We start from the raw sequence: 22,306 nt of genomic DNA on the forward strand, positions 1-22,306 counted from the left end.
AGGGAAGATAAACGGATGATGAGGACTTCAAGAAAATTCGTGATGAGAGAGCAGAAGATGAGGGAGTCTCTGGCAGTTTCTATCTTCGCAGGTCGGAAGCAGGTGAACACACACATTTCAGAAGAATTCTCTCTAGCACTGTCCATTTGGTTCATGAAAGAATTATGGGTGAAAATCCCATATGCTATGAAATTGTTACACATTTTCATAGAATCCTATTAGGAAAGGGCCTCATTCTATCTGAACACTGCAGCTACAGAGCAAGCTGATTTCCTTAGGAATTCCTTGCGTTTCTCATCACAAATGCTAACCAGTAGTAGGGAAGAATTGAGTTCAGATTCGCAGCTTCTTGCCTCTAAAAGATATAAAAACACTGTCTCTAAAGAGAACAGAAAGTCAAGATCACTATCTAAGAGCTACTGTCCTAGCATAATTATTCTAATGTAGTATTTATCTTCAAGGTCAGTAGTGGCTGCTAACAAGACTGTTCCTTTCCCTGGAGAACAGCATCCTCCCGTGACAAATAATTTCTGTTGGAAGAACATTCTGTTAGTTCGTGTTCTCACTACAAACATTGTCCAACTTGGGACTGGAAGATGCTTTAAAAACAAAACTTTCTTGATCCTTCTGAGTCCAAATGTCTTAGGTTTAATTCTCTTTCCATTAAATAAGCAAGATCGTTTAAATCAAGGATTAGTCTTTTGATCTTTCATATTTTCTTAATAGTTTTGTTGGCATATATTTCCCATATCATACAATTAAACTGTTCAACCATATTAAGATGTGTGCAATCATCAGCACAGCCAATTTTAGAATCATCTCCATCTTCTTCACCAGTGTTTTAAAAAAATGTTTTTGTATCTGGATGAGGGATTTTAATAGATTACTTCTAACTAAGTTCCTTTCCATTTCTAACATCCTAGCTGATCATAACTATTTGGTTTTTATTTCCCTTGAACACTATAAGGTCCTTGGAACTAAATAGAGAACATATTCTACTTGTCTTTTTGCCTCCCAAAGTGCTTAGACAGAAGTATTTAAATCAATAAGTCTCTATTATAACTAAAACTATAATTGAGTTGTTCAGCAATACCTGAAATTTCATAACATTTATCAAGAAAACCACTCTGCTAAGAATGATTTTTAAAAATATGTCATTCCGGTTATACAAAATACCTAAGTGCATGGCTGCATTCATGAAATTCAGGAGGATTTTCAGCCTCAATCTCTTCTTCTGGTCATGTGCTCAGATGCAGGATGCACATTTGTACCAGGTGACTCTACCATTGCTTTGCCTCCAGTGAAGCCTGAGCAGTAGGTTCTCATACAGCCACCTCAAACATCTGCATGTAGCTTCAGGAAACATCTGTTTGAGGAGGTGTGAGGCATTAACCTAACCTTCTAGACCACAATCCATGCGTAAACACACACCCTGCTCGGAGCTATTATTCGAGACTGCCACCAACATGTCCCCTGCCCCTTTTTACCTCGGGCCCTTCCAGAAAGAAGAGTCTCACTGTTCATCCACTATCGACTCATATTATTTTAATAACCAGGAGTTCTGGGTGATGCAGTTAAGATGCTCAGCTGTTGACCAAAAGGTTAGAAGTTTGAGTCTACAGAGAATCTCTTCAGAATAAAGGTCTAATGATCTGTCTACTCCGACACACATGGGCTCTTCATGAGTCAGAATGGACTCGCCAGTGACGGATTTTTATTTTTATTTTAAATTCAGACTAAGTCCCTTTGTCTCTTACATCCACAGCTCTGGTCTCTCTGTGTTTCCTCTTTATTATGGTCCTATCCTTATCTTTAGATCCCTCCATTATCAATCCCTCCACTTCCTGGATTTAACGGAATGGAAATGCTCCTCAAAATAGCGGGTGCGTCTGTTTGGGTTATTTATTTCCTTGCATCCTGTCAAATTCAGGACCTGCAAACAGTTTAATTGTTCTCCTCTCAATGTGTTTTCATTTCCAGATCAATAAGCCACTTTGTTTCAATGAAAGCATCCTTGCAGACACATACCTTCTGGGTATTTCTTAAGCAGAAAATGGATGTTGCATGGAGCTGAAATCTGCCTACCTTTCTAACAAAACTAAAACTTAAATTCCCCTTGCATCTAGAGTTCACCCTGTCACATAATTTCTGTTAATGGGATTTAAGTAGATATTACTGGATAGAATTTCTAGGAACCCATTTCTTAGTTGGGGTGGGGGCGGATTCAGTTGGCTTTCAACATTTGCTTCTCTCCTTTCTCTCATTCCTGGGTGTAATGCCAGCTTGATGCTGGACCAATGCATGAAGTTGGCATGACATCTTGGGAATCATGCAGCAACATGCAGAGAGACCAAAGCCTTCAAGTCAAGATGGGGTTTTCACTGCCCTTGAGTTGATTCTCACTCATAGCAACTTCATCGGCCAGAGCAGAACAGCCCCAGTGAATTTCTGCCACGGCAACTCTGTGTCCCTGTGGTTGTTGGGCGCCACTGAGTCAGCCCTGACTCACAGTGGCCCTGTGCACAGCAGGACGGAAGCACGGCCCGGTCCCGGGCCATCTTCACCAGGGTCCCTGTGCTTGAGCCCAGTGTTGCAGTCCCGGGGTCAGTCATCTCTCCGAGGACCTGCCGCTTTCTCGCTGCCCCTCTACTTTACCAAGCATGCTCTCCTTCTCCAGGGACTGGCCTCTCCTGACAACACGCACGAAGTACGTAAGACAAAGTTTCTCCATTCTGCCCTCTACGAAATGCTGTGGCCACACTTCTTCCAAGACAGATTTTTTTGGCAGTCCAAGATAATTTGAATAGTCTTCCCTAGCACCACCATAATTCAGATACACCGATTCTTCTACAGTCTTCTTATTCCATGTCCAACTTTCACACGCTTATGAAGCAGTTGAAATGAACCACGCTAACTCGTTATAGGAGTAAAGAGCCTAGTCTTTCTCCCAAAGAGAAGCTGGTGGTTTCGAACTACTGATCTTGTGGTTAGCAACACAACATGGAGCCACTACGCCACCAGGGCTCCTTCCAGACGGTTTTAGTGGGGAATGGGTGGAGGTGGGAGTGGGGGAGAGGCTAAGCCTCTTTTGGCACCATGTGACCATTGCATACATCTCAAGAGGCTGCATCCAGACTTTTTGTTATGTAAGGAAAATAAAACTCCTCATATTGTTAAGCCAGTTTGAAGGATAGGTAAGCCACGTTTGAAGGATAGGTAAGCCAGTTTGAAGGATAGGTAAGCCAGTTTGAAGGATAGGTAAGCCACGTTTGAAGGTAGATAAAGCAATGACCTTGTCCTTCCTCATACCTTATACCTTTGGGACTCTCCAAAGACTTTGACTGAAGAATCACAATCTCTCTCAAGCAGTTTGCATCTTACCTCTTACAAAAATCCATCATGGCTTCAGTTTCTAGGGTAAGGCCTCACTAACTGAAACCCAAAGCCAAGCTCATTGCCGTAGAATCTCAACTTAGGGACACTCCAGGTGTTACAACGAAGAACTGAACTCCGCGTGTGTTTCTTGGCTGTAATCTTTACTGAAGCAGATTGTCAGCCTATCTTGCTGGTCCTGTTGAGTGGGTTCAAACAGCCAAACTTTAGGTTAATAGTTTACAGTAAGCATTTAAATCCCGGAGAAATCATTTGTAATCAACATCTAGATCAATGAATTTCATTTCTATTCATTCTCAAGGAGCTTTTCCTCACTCCCCCAAGGTCTGACTCCAGATTCCAGAAACTGCATCTCTAAAGGTTCACATCCCATTTCCTGATGCCAACTCTGCCAGGTAAACTGATAAAGTAATCCAATTATAACAATCCTCTGACTTCGTCAAATCACAAATCCACTGAACTCTGCTTTCTCATGCCCCTTGAAGTCCTGTCTGCATTTACTTTCCTACTTACTCAGTGCAGATTTCACAAAAATAAATTATAGTCCTTCCCTGCCATCGATCTCAATGCCCCTGACACTAGCTCCTTTCAATGCATACATATGCTACAGGCCACGTCTAGTTACCCCAAGTGACGGGACATCCTGAGAGATGATCACCCAGCAGGGAAGTCTTTACACTACCTTGGTGGACAGAAGTGCCAAATGGGTACCCACTCCTCCCCAGCAATTCCATCAGGTTAGTTTAGTAAACTCCTTTTCCTGGTTGCTGGAAAATGGTCTCATGCATTCTTATCTCAATGCAAAAAGTGGTACGTACATCGTGAGAAGATGAGAAAGGTTTAGGAGAAAGAGAAAATAGGAGGTTGAGCCCTTATTGGCATCAAATAGGGATCTGTCAGCCTGGAAAGCCATGTGTGCTGTGGTGGGGAAAGTAGTGGGCAGAAACGTCAGTCCTTTAGAAAGCCACGCTGTTCACGTTGCCACTGCAAAGTATGTCTCCTGTCCTTCACCCCATCCCATAGTGTCTCTCATCGTCCTCATCATCTTCCTCTTCTTAGGGACTCATTTCCAATTAGAGAACCAGCAGCCTCCCGGTTTTCCTTTTACCACTATGCCTCTTTTCTTTTTAATGTCCAGTTTTTAAAAAGATTATTCCTACATCTAGTCTCCATACCCTCACCTCCTATTCACAATGCCCATTTGTACGTATTTTGCAGGGTTTTGCTGTTGTTGCTTTTGTTGTCTTTTTGTGTTGTTGTTGAGCTTTTAAAATTGTTTCAGATCATGGATAAATAGCAAATATGTGAGGGTACTTCAGAAAATGTCTGTAAAATAATCCATTATCCTTTAATTCCACTTTTCTGCAAATTTTTGAAGCACCCTTGCATACTTGGGTTTAGAAAATGCTACATTTTGGTTAGTTGTTTTCATGTGATTCATTTTTGCTTGCATTATGCAAATAAATAATTTCAAGTAAAGTCAAAACTATATTTGCCGACACTTCTACATTCTCTTCCATTGCCAAGAAAAGCTTCATCATGTGTTTAGTCTGCATCTAAAATATTAAAACTAAATAAACAAAAATACTTTACTACATACCGGAGTATTGGTAGCATAGCAGGCTAATCTTTGAACTACTAATAGAAATTTTAATGGTTTGAACCCACCATCCACACTGAGGGAGTCACATGAGACAGTCTGTTTCTATAAAAAGTTACAGCATTGGTTCAACCCTTTTCTAAAGGGCTGCTATGAGTCAGAATCAACTACAAGAGTTTTGAGCTTGACAGACTCCAGTAGTATGTAGAATACTCTAAATTTAGTTTTGTCTGTGAATTTTCAAGTATACAGTAAACGTATATTAAGGGGTCATTCGGTCACATTTTGCCTCAACCTTATACCTTGGGTTCATATATTCATATTTTTCTATGTCATTCATTGTCAACACTGTAACATATTTCACCACAGGAATTCAAAATCATTTATTTGAAACACTGCAGAGTGTAGTGATTGAAACCAGAGGCTGTGGAGCTAGGCAGCTTGGGTATAATCCAAGGCCCTGTCACTTCCAGGCTGTGTTAGCTTAGGCAAGTTATTTATACACTCTGACGTCAGGTTCTACATCTAAGTAATGTAGTTAATAATCATAGCTGGGATCTTGGATCAAGCAGGAGATTACATGAGTTAATCTAGGTAAACACTTAGAAGCTGCCTGGCCCCCAGCAATCACACAATGCGAGCACGTCAGTTGGGAAACAGCTGGTGCACTCTAATTTGAAGAGGATTCACTTACAAAAAGATGAATTATAAAGTTATATGTGAAAGATATGGTAATCACGGGAAGAGTGCAGTAACTCATGCCCATAGCAGTGGAGTGAACTGTCGATACTTTTAGGCCAGAAGAAAAACAAATACATCACTAGGAAACTAATACATCATTCTAAATAAATTGAAATCTCCTGAACTCCCCTCCTAAATCGACCTCCTCTCCTTTTGCCGATGGTATTACTAGGCATTTGTTTCGTGACTGTTTTGGACTAGTCAGCTCCCATCTCCTCTCTGGCTCCTCAGGAAGATAGAACTTCAAGGCCCCCATTTCCAGCCTCTCAGGAAGATAAATGACCTATTGAAGTACACATCTTCTGCCCCAACATTCCAAGGAGCTTATCTCTCCAGACCAAGGTTGTGCAGCCCCTGGCCCAGCACTCCAGGGAGTAGGTTGGCAAACAACAAAGGCACTTCCCACGGATCCCATCCTGACTCAAGGTCCTGCAGCTGCAAGCAAAAAATCTCCCTTCTTGTTGTCAACATCTACCTCGCTAGCTTGAGCCCTATATATCTCCCAGCACCTCACCGACAAGCTGCAATTTCCCTGATCTCACTCATTGGATCTCAGAACCGCCCAGGTGCTCACGATGCTCCTGTCCCTCTCTCTGCTCTCCCTTCCCTCCCGGGAGCTCTTTCCCTACCCGAATAAAGCCGCTCTGAACCTCACGTTCCCTGTCTCAGTGTTGACCTCTCAGTGACCACTGTATATTTAAACACTTTTGTTAACATACATATATATTCATCCACCCACCCTATTTTCTCATATAACACATGAAAGGTTGCATGATTTTCTAGAACATATAATGTGTGCATTATTTTCATAAAAATTACAGTAGACCTCGTCAAAGAAAGAGGTGACCAGAGTTCAAGGGTGAGTCTGTAGTGAAGGCATCCTTCGAAGAGGAGCAGTGTCTTTCCACTGAAGGACACAGTCATCTTGACGTGCCCTTGTGGGGAAGAAACGAGGGTACTGTCTCCTCCCTTCCACCAATCTCTTTCCAGTGATCTCTACCGGTCAACCCTAAACTACAAGTCGGAAAGTAAAAGAGTTTCTTCTTACAGGTTATCTGCTCAAAACAACAGTTTTAAGAAAATAATTTAGTATAAGTACAGCATGGCATATTTTTAAGGCCTAAATTATACATGCTAAAAGCAAACCCATTATCATGGAGTTGATTCCAACTCAGAAACCCTGTAGGAGAGAGTGGAACAGCTCCATAGAATTTCCAAGGCTGTACTCATTTTAGAGGCAAACCATCACATCCTTCTCTCATGGAGCGGTTGGTGTGTTCAAAATGCTGACCTTCTGATCAGCAGCCAAGTGCTTAACCACTGTGCAACCATAGCCTACAAGCAAGTGAGGTTAATCATAAATACAATATTGCATGGCTTGGTTCTGTTAAGCCGATTAGGAGCATTTTACGCTAATCAGTATGTCCCCCTCCCCCAAATTATGTCTGCTGGACTTCTATTCAGTGATCAATTCTTAAACAGATACAACTAGGGAAATACAATCAATAATGAGGAGAATGCAGAGATCCTGGAGGTATTAGAGCAACAGCAATCTAGCTGAGAGGAATTTCTAAGAGGCAGAAGAAGGGTGAGTGTGATGGTGGGGCAGGAGGAAGGTAAAAGGAAACAGAGGAAAGATTGAAGTATAAACATAGGTGTGTGCATATGTAAATACATTAATTCATAAAATAGAGGTATTAGAGAATGTACATATATTTATATGGTAACATTCTGAGGTAGTGGACAGATATTGGGCCTCTGGTCAAGCCCTGCCTCAACACAAGAACACTTTGTTCTAACAACCTGGCATTCTGTGATGCTCACCCTTCCAGCAAGGTCACTGATGACAAAAATGGGTGCACAAGCAAATGTGGTGAAGAAAGCTGATGGTTCCTGGCTATCAAAAGATATTGCGTCTTAAAGGCTTGAAGTTTAGCAAACAGCCACCTAGCAGAGAACTAACAAGCCCACATGGAGGAAGCACATCAGCCTGTGGGATCATGAGGTGTCGACAGGATTGGGTAACAGGTATCAGAAGACCCAAAATAAACAAACAAACAAACAAACAAAATTATATATATTGTTGAGAGCAAGCAGGGTTGGAGCAGAAATTAAAAACCCATCTGCAGACAATGGAACTTCCCCTCCCAGAAGGGTCACAAAGAAGGGATGAGTCAACCAGTGTGTGGTATAGCACTGATAAAACACACAATATTCCTCTGGTTCCTTTTCCTCACCTCCCACTATCATGACCCCAGTCCTCCTTTTCACTTTGGGCTACATCGGAGCATGTGCACAGGTACAGAAAAGAGCTCACAACACACAGAATCCAGGTCAGATCAACACCTCAAGAACAGAAATTGGAGCAGTGATACCAGGAAGATGTGGGAAGGTGGGAAGAGGAGGGGAGGAAGGGGGAATGGATAGCAATGATCAACACATAACCACACACCCCCAAAGGGGATGAACAACAGAAACCATAAGGGAAGGGAAAGCATGATCATCGGTGTAAGATATGAAAATAATAATAATTTATAATTTACCAAGGGGTCACAAGGGTGGGGGAGGGAGGAGCTGCTACCAAGGACTCAAATAGAAAGTAAATGTTTAGAAAATAATGATGGCAACATATGTACAAATAAGCTGGAAACAATTGATGTATGGATTGTTGTAAGAGCCCCCAATAAAAAGATCTTTAAAAAAAAGATACATAAAATTCAGGGAAGGATCTCAGGGACACTTTTTTTTCTGTTAGTGAGGGTTTTGCTTTTTTTATTATGAATTGCGTGAAACTTTAGAGAGCATGTCATCAATTTTATATTCTATAATTCAAACAAATTCTGATTCCTGTCATCTATTGCAATCCCTTCAGTGCACCATTATCTATTCTACTTCCTTCCTCTGAACACTATCTGTAGGTAAATTTCGCCTTTTATTTTTACATTAATCATTTTATTGGGAGCTCTTACAGATATTATAACAATCCAAAATTAAATTAGATTAAGCTAAATGGTACAATTGCTGTCACCATCAGTTTCAAAACATTTTCTTTCTTCTTGAACTCTCTGATATCAGCTTCCCTTTCTCCCCTCCCTCCCCGACCCTACCCCCAAGAAAACCTTATTACTATTATTTTGCCAGATCTTACACCAACCAATGTATTCATTCACCTATAATCGTTTATTCATTCCCTTCAAATGGAGTTATACAGTCATTGTTGCTATCAGTTCCCCCTCCGCCCCCTTCCCTCCCTCTCTTCCCATACCCTCAGGGAATCATTACTCTGATTACTGTTTCTGAAGGGTTGTCTATGTTGGCTTTCACGCATCAAATGAACTTAATTATAGAGATGAACATACACAGGTCTTACAAGATTAATGAGGTAAAACAAAGGACATGATAGTAAGGGAAGGAAATATTAAAGAACTAGAGAGTAGTTATGTGCTTCATCAGAGCTGTACAACACCCTGTATATGTCATCCCTTACATTTGGCCCCTCTGTGAAAGACTCCAATTATTTTACAGGTGGGTTTTGGACCCCAAAACCACTTTGTCCATACTTCTTCACGTCAATTGCATTGCTTGTTTTTTAACTTCTGATACCTCTTCCCATTGACACCTCATGATCCCACAGGCTGGTGTGTGTCTTTCATGTGGGCTTTGTTGCTTCCTTGCTAGATGACTGCTTGACTAACTTCAAGCCATTAAGACCCCAGATGCTATATCTTTTAATGGCCAGGCACCATCAGTTTTCTTCACCATATTTGCTATGCACCCGTTTTGTCTTCAGTGATTGTGTTGGGAAGGTGAGTATCATACAGTGCCACATTATTAGAACAAACTGTTCTTGCACTGAGATAAGATTTAAGTAGAGGTCCAGCTGCTTCCTTATTTATGTGTGCATGTATACATATATATATGCGCATGTATATACATATATGTATATATACACATACATAGACAAATACACTTATCTCTGTATGTTTATATATTTACATATATACATATCTATATTTATACCTATATATATAGCACCTGTGATGAAAAACATCTCCCCCCAACCCCTCATATACCTTTATGGTCCACAGAGGGTTGGAGGAAGAAAAAAAGATGGCAATGGGGAGGCAGGACACTAGTCCACCCAAGGTGAGGATGTTGTTTATGTCTCCAGAGGAAAGGGAGAGAGAGAGAGTATACCCCATTCCAGTGCGCAATCATTGAGGGCAGTATTCCCGCTCAGAGCAGCTCATTCCCAGAGATGACTACAGGGCAGACTTCAGCTAGAGACATGACATCCCCTCCCTAGGGGACAGTGCTACAGAGGACAGTACTGAAGAAGATACAGTTCAGGGAGAGTAGCTGGTGTGACCTGCCCACTTGGGGGCAAACCAAGAGGGGAGTACAACCGATCAGCAATAGGAGCAAAGCCACGAAGTCTCTGAGGAATCCCGATTATAGAGTTCTGACTTGAGGGCAGCCCCTGGCATCTCATCTGAACGGTTTGGGGGTTATTCACAAAGGGGACCCACTGAAAGCCTAAAGGTGTAACTAGGTTGGGGGGGCACTAAACTACTCCATCCCAACTGCTAGAAAAGTATTGGGGACTTTTAGGAGACCTGATTTTGGTCATGAATGTTGAGGACTAAATGGTATAAGTGCTGTAGGTAATTGGGTCCAAGGATATGGAACTAAAGGGGATTGAACTGATGGGTTATAGCAGGGCCTGCTCACTATTTGACAGAGAGATAGTCATCTACTCTGGGTCAGGATAACAGTTAGACTTGGAACGATTTGTATGGTCTTTTTCTCCTTCTTCTCCTTCTGCTTCTGCTTCTTTCTTTTGGTGTCCATCTAGACAAGATAGGTAGGATAAGAAATCGCAGGGAGACAGGGACAGGACCAACTGTTCCCAGGAGGGATGGGAGGACAGAAGGTGGAGGCAAGGAGGCGGTGAGACAGCAATGACAGGGACAGGGGAGTAACAAGGGTTTGAAAATTGACAGCGATGAGGTTGTAGCGTTCCTGGTCGTGTTTGATCAACTGAAATGCATCCAAGAGAAATTACGGAGAGGTGAACGATGGGTAAACATGATAGTGGGGCAGGAGGAAAGAAAAAGAAGAAGAGGAAAGAAGAATGCTGCCCTTCTTATGTTAGATGGTTGGTTATCCTAACACAGGGGTGAGTTCAACTCTGAACGTGAAGGGTACTAATACGCATAATAATTTTAGAGGGTCCTACAGTCTCTATTGGGCTTGTAAGCCTGGTATTTTTTTTATGATTTATTGTTTTGTTCCATATTTTTTCCCATTCTATCCAGTATCTTCCAATGTGAGCCTTTTTAGACCTGTTGGCAGTGGTAGTAGACACTGTCGAGCTCTTCTGGTCTCAGGGCTGTGGAGACTGAAGTTTGTGTGGTCCATTAGTCCATTGGACCCACTGTTTCCATGTATCTTTTCATTTTCATCATTATGGCTTCCTCTAGATGGCGATAGACCAATAATGTACCTGACATGGCTGCTTATGAGTTTTTTAGACTCCAGTCACCACTCACCCAAGTAGGATATAGAAAGAATATTGGTATTATAAACTAATTTATGCCAATTGATCTTGGTGTCCACCAAGATTAGGATCCTGATTCCCCAGGTCCAACAACTCACTCTCTTCCAGGTGGTTATGTCTAAAAAGTTTTCATAAGTGTGGTCCAAAATATGCATGGACACATTTTCAGTAAATATATCCTATGTCAGCACACACACACACACACACACACACACACAGGGGTAACAGCCCCCCACCCCAAATAAAAAACTCGACTGGGTGGGGCTTTTGTATGTGCATTTTCCCCTGCTAGGCAAGCATCCAGCAACTCTCTCTGAGTTAGTGTACCCAGTGGTGTCACCTGGGAAGGGTCTCTCTGGTCATAGTGAATTTTCTCATAAAATTGTTTCATTCAAACCTCATTTTTTGTGATGGCTGATTTAAGAGAACAGTGCACGGCTGTGAAAGTTTGTTTCCTGCTTGGGAAAAATGCCACAGAAATTTGTGATGTTGAACACAGCTTACAAGGATAATGCTATGGGAAAAACTCAAGTATAAGAGTGGTTTTCTCATTTCAAGAAAGGTGAAATGTCAATTGATGACAAACTTCATTCTGGATGCCTGTCAACTTCCTGAATGTAAGACAAAATTTGTGCACTTATGCTCAAAGACCTGCAGCAGACCATTGAAGAGATTGGGAATTCATCTGTACTATCTTGGAGCTCCGTTCAGTGAATTTTAATGGAAGATTTGTGTATGAGAAGGATTGCTGTGAAATGTGTGTCTCGGGTTCTAACTCACCAGGAAAAAGAGCATCAAGTGGAAAGACACCATGTTTCGAAAGAACAGCTGCGAAGCGACCCAGTGTTTTTCCCTAGGTTAGTACTGGTGATGAGACATGGTGCTATTCTTATGACCCCACAAGGAAACATCAGTCAAACCAGTGGAAGACCCCATCATCACCTCGCCCCAAAGAAGCTAGTCAAGTGAAATCAAAGATCAAGACGATGCTCATTTGTTTTTATTTTTTTGATGCGAGGCAGATAGAGCATTTGGCGTTCATTCCACTAGGTTAGATTGTTAATCAAGCTTTCTATTTAAAGGTTCTGAAAAGATTGGTTATAGGTGGGACAAAAAAAAGCCTGGTTTGCGATAGATAGGGGACTGGTTTTGCCACCACAACAATGTACCTGCTCACGCAGCCATCTCAGTGTGCCAGTTTGAGGCAAAAAAGAGTATGCCTCTGTTCCCCATGCGCCTCTCTTGACCACGCTCTGTGTGACTTCTTTTTGTTTCCACCAATTAAGAAGGATATGAAAGGACAGCAATTTGACAAAGTAAAACAGGTGAAGAAAAAAATGAGGGAAGTGCTGTCAGTCATCCAAACAGATGTGTTTGAAAAATGTTTCCAATAATAGAATCACAGATTTAACAAATGTATTAAGTGTAAGAGAGTACTTTGAAGGTGATAAGGTTGTTTTGTAAAAATAAATTAATAAACACATAGCTTTGAAAAATAAAATTCCATTTTGGGGGAGTACCCTCTCATGTATATGGATATATTTACTCCCATTCTCCTTCTACACTTGTTCGGCTTGCATGTCTGATGAAGCACCTACACATAGATTAGCACTATTGCCCAATTGTATATGTAACAACACATGCATGTGTTGCCTTTAAGTCTAGCAAACCTCCCAATGCCTTGCTCTGCCTCTGTCATTTTTTGTCAACCATCCTCTTACTGCATATTGTCTTTACCAAAGTGAACACTTGTCTACCCTCTTGCCTGTTACTTCTTAGGATACATCTTGGTGAAGTGACAAAACATAATTCATTAAGACAATGTCCTCCATCCTAGTTTAGAGAGTAGTGTCTAGGTTCTTAAGAGCGTATGAGCAGCTATCTAGGATGAAAATATTGGTCTCCTCTGATCTTAAGCAAAGGAGAGTGAAGGAACTTGAAGACTCAAGGAAACAATTAGTCCATAAGAATAATCACCCTCCATTTATAGAGGTCTAAATAAAGGCATGTACATATGTAAATATATTTATATATGAGGATGTGGAAATAGATCTATGTGCATATATATATATATAGGTTTAGTATTAAGGGAGCAGATGGACATTGGGCCTCCACTCAACTACTCCCTCAATGCAAGAACATTTTGTTCCATTAAACTGGCATTTCATGATGCTCACCTTCCTGACACAATAGCTGAAGACAAAGCGGGTGCATAAGCAAATGTGGTGAAGAAAGTTGTTGGTGCCCAGCTATCAAAAGACATAATGTCTGGGGTCTTAAAGGCTTGAAGGTAAACAAGCAGCCATCTAGCTCAGAAGCAACAAAGCCCACATGAACGAAGCACACCAGTCTGTGCAATCAGGTGTTGTCAAAGGGGCCAGGTATCAGGCATTATCAGAACAAAAAGTCATATTATTGTGAATAAGGGGAATGCGGACCGGAGACCCAAAGCCCATCTGTAGGCAACTGGACACCCTCATACTGAAGGGTCTTGGGGAGGAGACAAGTCAGTCAGCGTGCAGTGTAGCAACGATGAAACATCCAACTATCCTCTAGTTCCTAAATGCTTCCTTCCCCGCGCCCCCATCATGAACCCAATTCTACCTTATAAATCTGGTTAGACCAGAGGATGTACACTGGTACAGAGATGAACTGGAAACACAGGGAATCCAGTACAGATGACCCCTTCAGGACCAGTGATGAGAGTGGCAATACTGGGAAGGTGGAGGGAAGGTAGGCTGGAAAGGGGGAACTGATTATAAGGATCTACATATAACCTTCTCCCTGGGGGACAGACAACAGAAAAGTGGGTGAAGGGAGACGTCAGACAGTGCAAGATATGACAAAATAATAATTTATAAATTATCAAGAGTTCATGAGGGAGGGGGGACTGGAGAGGGAGGGGGAAATGAGGAGCTGATGCCAGGGGTTTAAGTGGAGAGCAAATATTTTGAGAATGATGAGTGCAATGAATGAACAAATGTGCTTTACATAGTTGATGTATATATGGATTGTGATAAGAGTTGTATGAGCCCCAAATAAAATGATTTAAAAAAAAAGAATAATCACCCTCATGTACCAAAGCCTCTTTTAGCCTGATACCAGGAGAACTAGATAGTATCTGGCCCTTACCAACCACTCTAAAGACACAGTAGAAGGTTCCTGTTAGAATGGGAGAAAAATACAGACCACCACTCAAATTCATTTAAAAAAAAGAGTATGTAGATTTCGTAATATAGTACCAGATTCAAATCCCCACTATGCCACTTGTTCAGAGTTACTAGCCTTGTCGTAAGACTGGCGAAACCCACAAGACTAGTAGCCTAAGACATCCTTCTAATTCGGTACTGAAATCACCCTGGGAGTTGTCTTTCAGCAAATAATAGATTGGTTTATGAAATAAATATTAACATTTGTGAGGGACATGCTCCTTAAACCAATCACCTATAGGAGACCAACTGGGCTACATTTCCCCAAAAGCAAAAGTGAGAAGGCAAAGGGAGACACAAAGATTGGGAGGATGAAACTGGGAGAGGCAGGCGGGAGTGAGAAGAATCCTGACATTTTGGAGGGCTAGTGGCTAAGGTTATGATACAAGTCGTGTATAAATTGAATAGGAAACTCATTTGCTTTGTAAACTTCCACCTCAAACACAATAAAATGTTTCAAAACAACAATTATTCAGTGAGAGAATAACAGATAATACAAGCTTTAGTCTTGGAAAGGAAGGGAATTTGGATCTGTGTTCCTGACATCACTGTGTTCCTCACAGTAGACTGTGCAACATAGTGCCAGGTTCAAATCCCAACTCTGCCACTTATTCCTCTACATATCATGTCATGTCTCTAATCTTCATTTATAAAACTAGGAGAGTAATTGTCCCCAACTCACAGGGTTCATCAGACCTCAGTAAAGTAACGAATGCTAAACGCACCCTAAAGCCTGGCATATAACAACATTACATGGAAGTCATTGTTACTTACGACTTTGTACAGAAACAGATGATGACATGGGTCTCTAGTTTTACCTAAAAATCATGGAAACACTTTGTCCTCATACTTTAAAGCCTTACATATGCATTCAAAATAATTTGAAATTTTGTTCAGAGTTTTACATCCTAACAAGTATTTGATTATCATTCTCCCTCCTCTCATTTAACAAACACGTTTGAGAAAATCGAAGAATCCTTAGCACAAATGATTGCCAGACTGTTTCCCTCTTCTTCTTATGCGTTTACTACTGTCTCTTCCAGGTTTCTACCAAGAAACTCCTGTTCCACCAATTTTCTGGGAAATTTTCAGAAATACTTAAGAATACATTTCTTAGAGAAAAAAATCATAGGTGATTTATGGTCCAATAATCTTCATGGGCAGGAAAGAGAAATTAGTACTTATAATAAGCACTGACAAACCATGTTGTGGGGACATTGACCCTTTTTCTATTTCTGAAAAGACCAATAATAGGTCAAGTGATATTTCCTTTTTCCTCAAAGCAATAAAGATTTAATGAGTCCATTCTTCATGCACACCTTCATGCACATTGCTTGGGAATTTTACAGGGCAGAAGTCTTGTACAGTGACAAAAGGCAAGGTTTTAATATCTAGTTTAGACCAGTGTTTCTAAAAATATACTTAGTGGAACCCTGATTCTGATACATATTAATAGACTTCTTATTGAACATGTTTGGGTAACAGTGTTTAAAACTAAAATGAACATTTCTTTATCAGGATCTTTTAGAGTTTTAATGTCACAGAAGTGGGAGTCAGGGAGTCTGATGGTGCAAATGGTTAAGTGTTCCGTGGCTAACTGAAAGGTTGGTGGTTCAAACCCACCTAGCAACTTAGCAGCCCTGTAAGAAAAAGATCTGGAAAACTGCTATCATAAATTAGAGAGCCAAGAAAATGCTATGAACCGGTTCTTCTTTGTCACATGGATTTATTATGAGGCAGAATCAAGTCTGCGACAAAGAACAGCCAAAATTGGGAGTCAAAGACAAAGCCCAAGAAGAGCATTACGTCCTCTGCCTTGTCCTATTCCCAAGACAGTCCAGGTGTACGGAGGGCGTGGAAGAGGTTGTGTTTTACAGTGCTCTAGAAGAAAGCCATTTGAAGTCAAATTCCTCAAGTCAAGAGGTTTCCTTAGGTTCATCTTGTGCCTTTTATGGCCTCATGAAACTCTTGACTATGAACATGAACCCTACAAAACGTGAAAGCCCAAAGACTCACAAACCCAGATTCTAGCCTTACAGAGTTCCTTGAAATTGGTGGAGGAAGCAAATGAGTAAAGTTCATCATTATATATTTTTATTTTGTCTCATTATGGACCTACTGTATGATACCTAATAACTAGATAGATTTAATTCAACAATAAAGACAAGTTTTGAAAGGTAGAAATGTATATCCTGTGAGTAATTGTTTTTAGGAGATTTTCTTAAAGACTTGTGTTCATCAAGCTCTATAACCATAAGGACTCTGTCTGTGTTGAGTATAAGAATGGTAGCTGTAATACTTGGCTGCCTGAAGATATTATCAAGTAATCTATACATGATAAGCATCAAGTATTTTACAGGTGACTTTGAAGGACCAATTATGAGCATGGCTGTCAATCCCAGAATTAACAGTTTGTGGGTGGCCCTGAGAATGTATAGGTAATTTTAAATGATTCTAAACAAAATCTGATTTCAAATAAATATTAATTGGCAATGAACTTGTCAACCAAACTTGGAGACCCACAAACACCACAATATGGTACATTTCATACACTCCATTGGAATTGCATGTCACTTCATGTGATACTTAGCAGAAGATGCTTATGGATAGAAACCACATGCATCAGCCAACATGTAAATGGACTACAGAGGTTTGGACTGTTTGTCAGATGGTGCAATCAGGAAGGTGAAATTGGGGGTTTTGAACTGAAATACTTAGCAAAATCTTGTCCTTAGTTGTAGTCCTCTGTGTTTAATAGCAAGGACAGTCCTTTAGGCTCAAGTACACATAGCTGAGGTAGCCTCTTTTTATTTTTATTTCTACTGTAAATAATAAGCAGAGCAAAGGACCAAGATAATTTTGCATCACTGTTACTTTGTGAGAAATGTGGAATTCACCTGATAAAGTTCAAGCTTGAACATAAAGGCTTACATTTAGTGATTCTTCTACGCAAGGCAAGGAGCAATTAAAGAAATATGATACAGCTGTTTGAAAAACAAACCAATCACCCCCACACATGCAAAAACCAACTATCTCTACTGATCTTTTCTTCAGGGTGTCGTGGGTTAAAAGTTGGGCTGCTGACCACATGGCCACTAGTTCAAATGCATCAGTCGCTCCTAGGGAGGAAAATGAGGCTTCCTATTCCCAGAAAGATGTACGTTCTTGGAAACTCACCACCAGGGCAGTCCTGCTCTGCCTTTCCTACTGGGCCTCTGAGAGTTGGAATCAGCTCCATGGCAGTGAGTTTGAAGTAAGACACGATGCTAGTTTTTCACTTCCCGTTTTCTTTGTACATCCAGCGTCGACAAGGGAAAGCCACAAAGCCCCTGCCAGTCCCAAAAGCATGCGGATAAAGCATTGCAGCTCAAAGAAAGGGGCCGCTCAACCTTGCCGGCGGCCGCCATGCCCACGTGAGAGATGGGCAGCCTGTGGGTGAATTCATGACAGAAAAAAACAAACGAGCACAAAAGGTGTGAAGCCAGTCCTTCCGTCTGCTCATCAGATTCATCCCTGCAGTCTGAATGGTGCAGAGAGGGGGGGAGAGAGAGGAAGAGAGAGAGAATTCAAGCCCACCAGCTATTCCATGTGAGAACAAGAGAACGAAGTGGCAGTCTGCCTTGAAAAATACTACAGCCTTGGAAACCCTGTGAAGCAGATCTGTCCCATATGGTCACTACGAAAAATGTGTGCATGGGTCTGTGTCTGTGATATTAGTATGTCACAGGGAACCGGTAGGTGTTGTACCTCTCCTGGCCCCCACATGGGCAGGCCCAGATGAAAGTTCTTTGGGCAACGAGTTCCAACTTCACATGGGGGTGGACTAGCCATTTCAAGTGCCAGTTGTGCAGGTAATGGTTTGGGTAGGGAGCCCCAATAAGGACCAGGTTGTTGACTGGACATGCTCTAAATTCAGGCTCCGAGTCAGGAAGGGGCAGTACACCTGAGTGGGCCCCAGTCTGGGCCAGGTGAACTTAATTCAGCCAATTGCTCAACCAGTACCATCGACCACCTCGGGCCCTGAAAAGCCCAGATCCGAAGCCGCGCCCCCCTTACCCCCGGTCTCCTTTCCAGCTGCTCCTGGCCAGCGGCAGTTTTTTTCTCTTTCTTCAGTTTTCCACTGGTGGGTGAGAAGTGCCCTGAGGGGACCTGTGTAAAACTTGAATCTTCTTCTGCCCTTTATAAAACTCACTTGGATCACACACCAGGCTTCGGAGTGAATTCTTTCTCGTGGGAAGCCAAGGACCGAGGCATTTCCACCCAAGAAATCTGACATTTTCAAATGTTCCATGCTCACACATAGCTTCTTGTGTCTGCTCTGGCCACTGCACCCAATACTGACTCCTTGGGCATTGTTTTCAGGCTTGATCCATGAGTGTTTGAGCTACTCATCAAAGATAAACTACTCGCAGAATGAAACCAGAGCCACAGAAAAGTAGACAAAACCATTGGGTCAATTCCAACTCTTAGAGACCCTGTAGAACAAGGCACAACATCCTTGTGGGTTTCTCAGACTGTAATGTCTTTACGGGAGTAGAAAGCCTCATCTTTCTCCTGAGGAAGGTCTGGTGGTTTTGAACGTCTCTCCTTGAGGCTAGCAGCCTCTCTACTTGTAGCCACTGTACCACCAGGGATCTTCAAAAGAGAAATGGGGCTCCTCATGGCTGGCTTCCTTTTTTTTTTACCTCCAAGACATGTAGAGTTTCTTCACAATAGCTACATGTCTGTAACATTGACAAGACACTACCTGTCAGATGATGCGCCCTACCAATTCTATCCACAGATGCTGTGTAACAAACAATGCTCATGCTTTTGCTTTGAGTCTTTTGGCTGAACAGCCTGGACGCAGTAGAAGACCTCTGGAAGGTATCAGCACGTGACACACATCGCCCATAAAAAGAAGAGACTGGGGACTGGAAACAGAACACCCAGCGGTGCCCTTCCATAAAATGATTGCACACTTTTTCCCCTGTAACTTAGAACAGTAAGACCAACCTTTCAGACTCAGATTTCATATATATGCATAGAGATACTAATAACTACTGTGACGCTATCTAAAAAGCAGACCAAAAGCAAAAAACCTGTATGAAATGTTTCCTGAGCATATTTATTCACAGGGCTTTCATTCGTGTTTGTTTATTTTGCTAGCTCTGTCTTTCCTGTGATAACTGGTTTATAGAATTCATTTTGGAAATAATGCTGGGAAGAGAACAAAGAGCCTGAGAATTTTTATGATCTTGTGGAGGCATGAAATAATTCTGAACCTGAATTCTACCACATTTTTGAGACTTCTTATATGTGAGCCATGAAGTCTTCTTAGTGTTTAAAGTGGTTTAAATCAGGGCTCATGTTGTCTGAAACGTAAACCAACAGACACAGAAATGGTTAGCCCTAGATGTGTTGTTGTGTTGTTAAGTGCCCTTGAATTAGCTCCAACTCACAGTGACCCCGGTACAACAGAGCAAAGCCCGGCCCAGGCCTGCGCCAGTCTCACAATTGCTGTTATGTTCGAGCCCAAGGCTGAGTCCGATGATCTCCTTGAGGCTCTTCCTCTTCCTTCTGCTGACCCTCTGCTTTATCAAGTACTGTTCTGCGAATAATACATCCTAAAATGGGTCAGTGATGGCGTGCAGGAGGTGGGATGGAGGGCAGTGATGGAGCCACTATCGAGAATGCTGGGGTTTCCTTTGTTGTTGTTTGGGGAGGTGGGGAGTGACTATTTGTTAAAGGTTGGAGTAAGACAGAAACCATGTTATATTAAAATGAGTGCCTGCGGAGAAAAGAGCAGGAGGAAAGCTGGCTTTGCTAGTCTCCCATCTGAGAGAACAAGAGCCCCATAGCGTTAACCCGTGCCTGCTTAGAAAAGAAGCCCCGGGTGGAACAAGTAGTGAAGTGGCTTCAGGTCAGTGGTTTGAGTCCACCCAGATGTACCTCACAAGACAGGCCTGTTTCCGATGATAATAGTCTAGAACACTCCATAGAGCAGCTTTCTACTCAAGCACCTGTGGGTTCAAATCTCCTGGATTGCAACTAACAGGAACAGCAAGGCTGAATCTGGCTGAAGGCTTGGATAACTTTAAGGCTTGTCAATGTCCTATTGAGGATGGTTGGACTCGAAAGGCGGGTGGGGAACCAAACTCTTTTATTTTTACTGACTTCTCTCTGAAATGTCACATCTCCTCCCTTTAGAAATGCAGACCAGACAAACAAACATGCCATTGGATCTGTGTGACTTGTCACCAAGAAAATTCTTATAATTCGCATCATACCTATGGGTATTGCAAAATATCATTTCCATTCATTACTTCCTTGAGATGATAGTAGGTCCACTGCAGGATCTTGAATTATTTGATTTTTCAGGTTTTGGAGATTAATTTTCACAAATTAGTAAGACAAGTATATGTTCAATATCATAAATATGTTTTTAATCTCGCTACAAGTACATTTCCACACAATTTTTCCTAAATCCTACCCATTTAATTTTATGCACTTAAAAGCATTCTTCTGGGGACAAGTCCACCGACCTCCCCAACAGAAGTTTCTGTTGCATCAAAAAGGTTTAAAAGCCCTGTGCATTCCCAGAGTAAACGTAAGGAGAGCTGAGACGTGGAGACTGGAGATGCAGGAGTTGGGACTGTGGGCAGAGAGAAGCATTGCCTTTGGCCATTCCCAAGCACTTTCGGATAAGTAATGTTCTCAACCCAGTACAGGAGAGAAAGAAAGCAGCTGGGAACCAAGAAGTGGCTTATACTGGTGCCACCACACCCCAAAACATTGTCTGTAATTGCTCAAACACCCGGGGGCCCGAAAGTAGGGCTGGAGTCAGAAGCTCGTTGCTTGAAATCCTGAAACCCAAAGACGTCATGGGCGTTTTTACAGCTTGTGGCAAGAGTTAAAAGGTCAACAGCTTTCACGTAGGGAAAAATGTTTTCCATTTCTTTGTGTTTATTTTCCATTTTTATTGAAGTGTAATATGCATGCAGCCAAGTGGGTACAAGTGAATAATAGCTCTATACATGTTCACAAGCTGAGCTCCCCTATTACCAACACCCAGATTAAGACGCAGTATTAACGCAAAATCAAACAAACAAAAAATCCTCACTGCCGTCGAGTTGATCTGACTGACAAGGTGCCCTCTGAGACAGAGCCGAGAGGTTCCTTTTGGGTGTCCAGGGGGTGTAAGTCTTTACAGGCGCAGAAAGCCTCGTCTTTCTCTCACAAAGCAAATGATGAATTTGAACTGCTGCCCTTGCAGTTCAAAGCCCAACATGTCACCCACAGTGCCTCTAGGGCTCCAGGGGGCATGCACAGCACCCCACACGTCCCCCTGGTGCACCCTTTCCATCACACTCCCTTATTCTTACTTCTATCAGCAGAAATCAACTTTATTCTTTGCTGTACTTTTTACATAATTAGGGCCTTATGGTTTGTCCTTTTCCCTCAGCTAGGGAGACCAGGCCTTATGTTTGCAAGGAGTTGTAATTGGTTCACTTGGGATGCTGTAAAAGCATAAGTTCCCTAGGGATTCAAGAGAGCTTTTCGGGGTGTATAAAGCACGAAATTATTTTTATAATAATGTTTAGATGTTTGCCTCATTTATTTTCCAGAGGCTGTATGATATGTGTATTAGAGCTCAGATTCTAAGTATTTGGTGAATGAGAAGGCTGCAGTTACAGTACCAGCCCAAACTTCATTCTACAATCAGCCTCTAGTTGAGTTCTTTATGACCATGAACCTTCAATGCAGTGCCTTTGCTTTGAGGCAACGTATGTTTGAAAATAGATCTCCAACTCTGGGCCATCG

This window comes from Echinops telfairi, unplaced genomic scaffold (genome assembly GCF_000313985.2).
Source record: "Echinops telfairi isolate 266 unplaced genomic scaffold, ASM31398v2 ScPeMD7_7424;HRSCAF=8462, whole genome shotgun sequence".
In the NCBI taxonomy this organism is placed as follows: domain Eukaryota; kingdom Metazoa; phylum Chordata; class Mammalia; order Afrosoricida; family Tenrecidae; genus Echinops; species Echinops telfairi.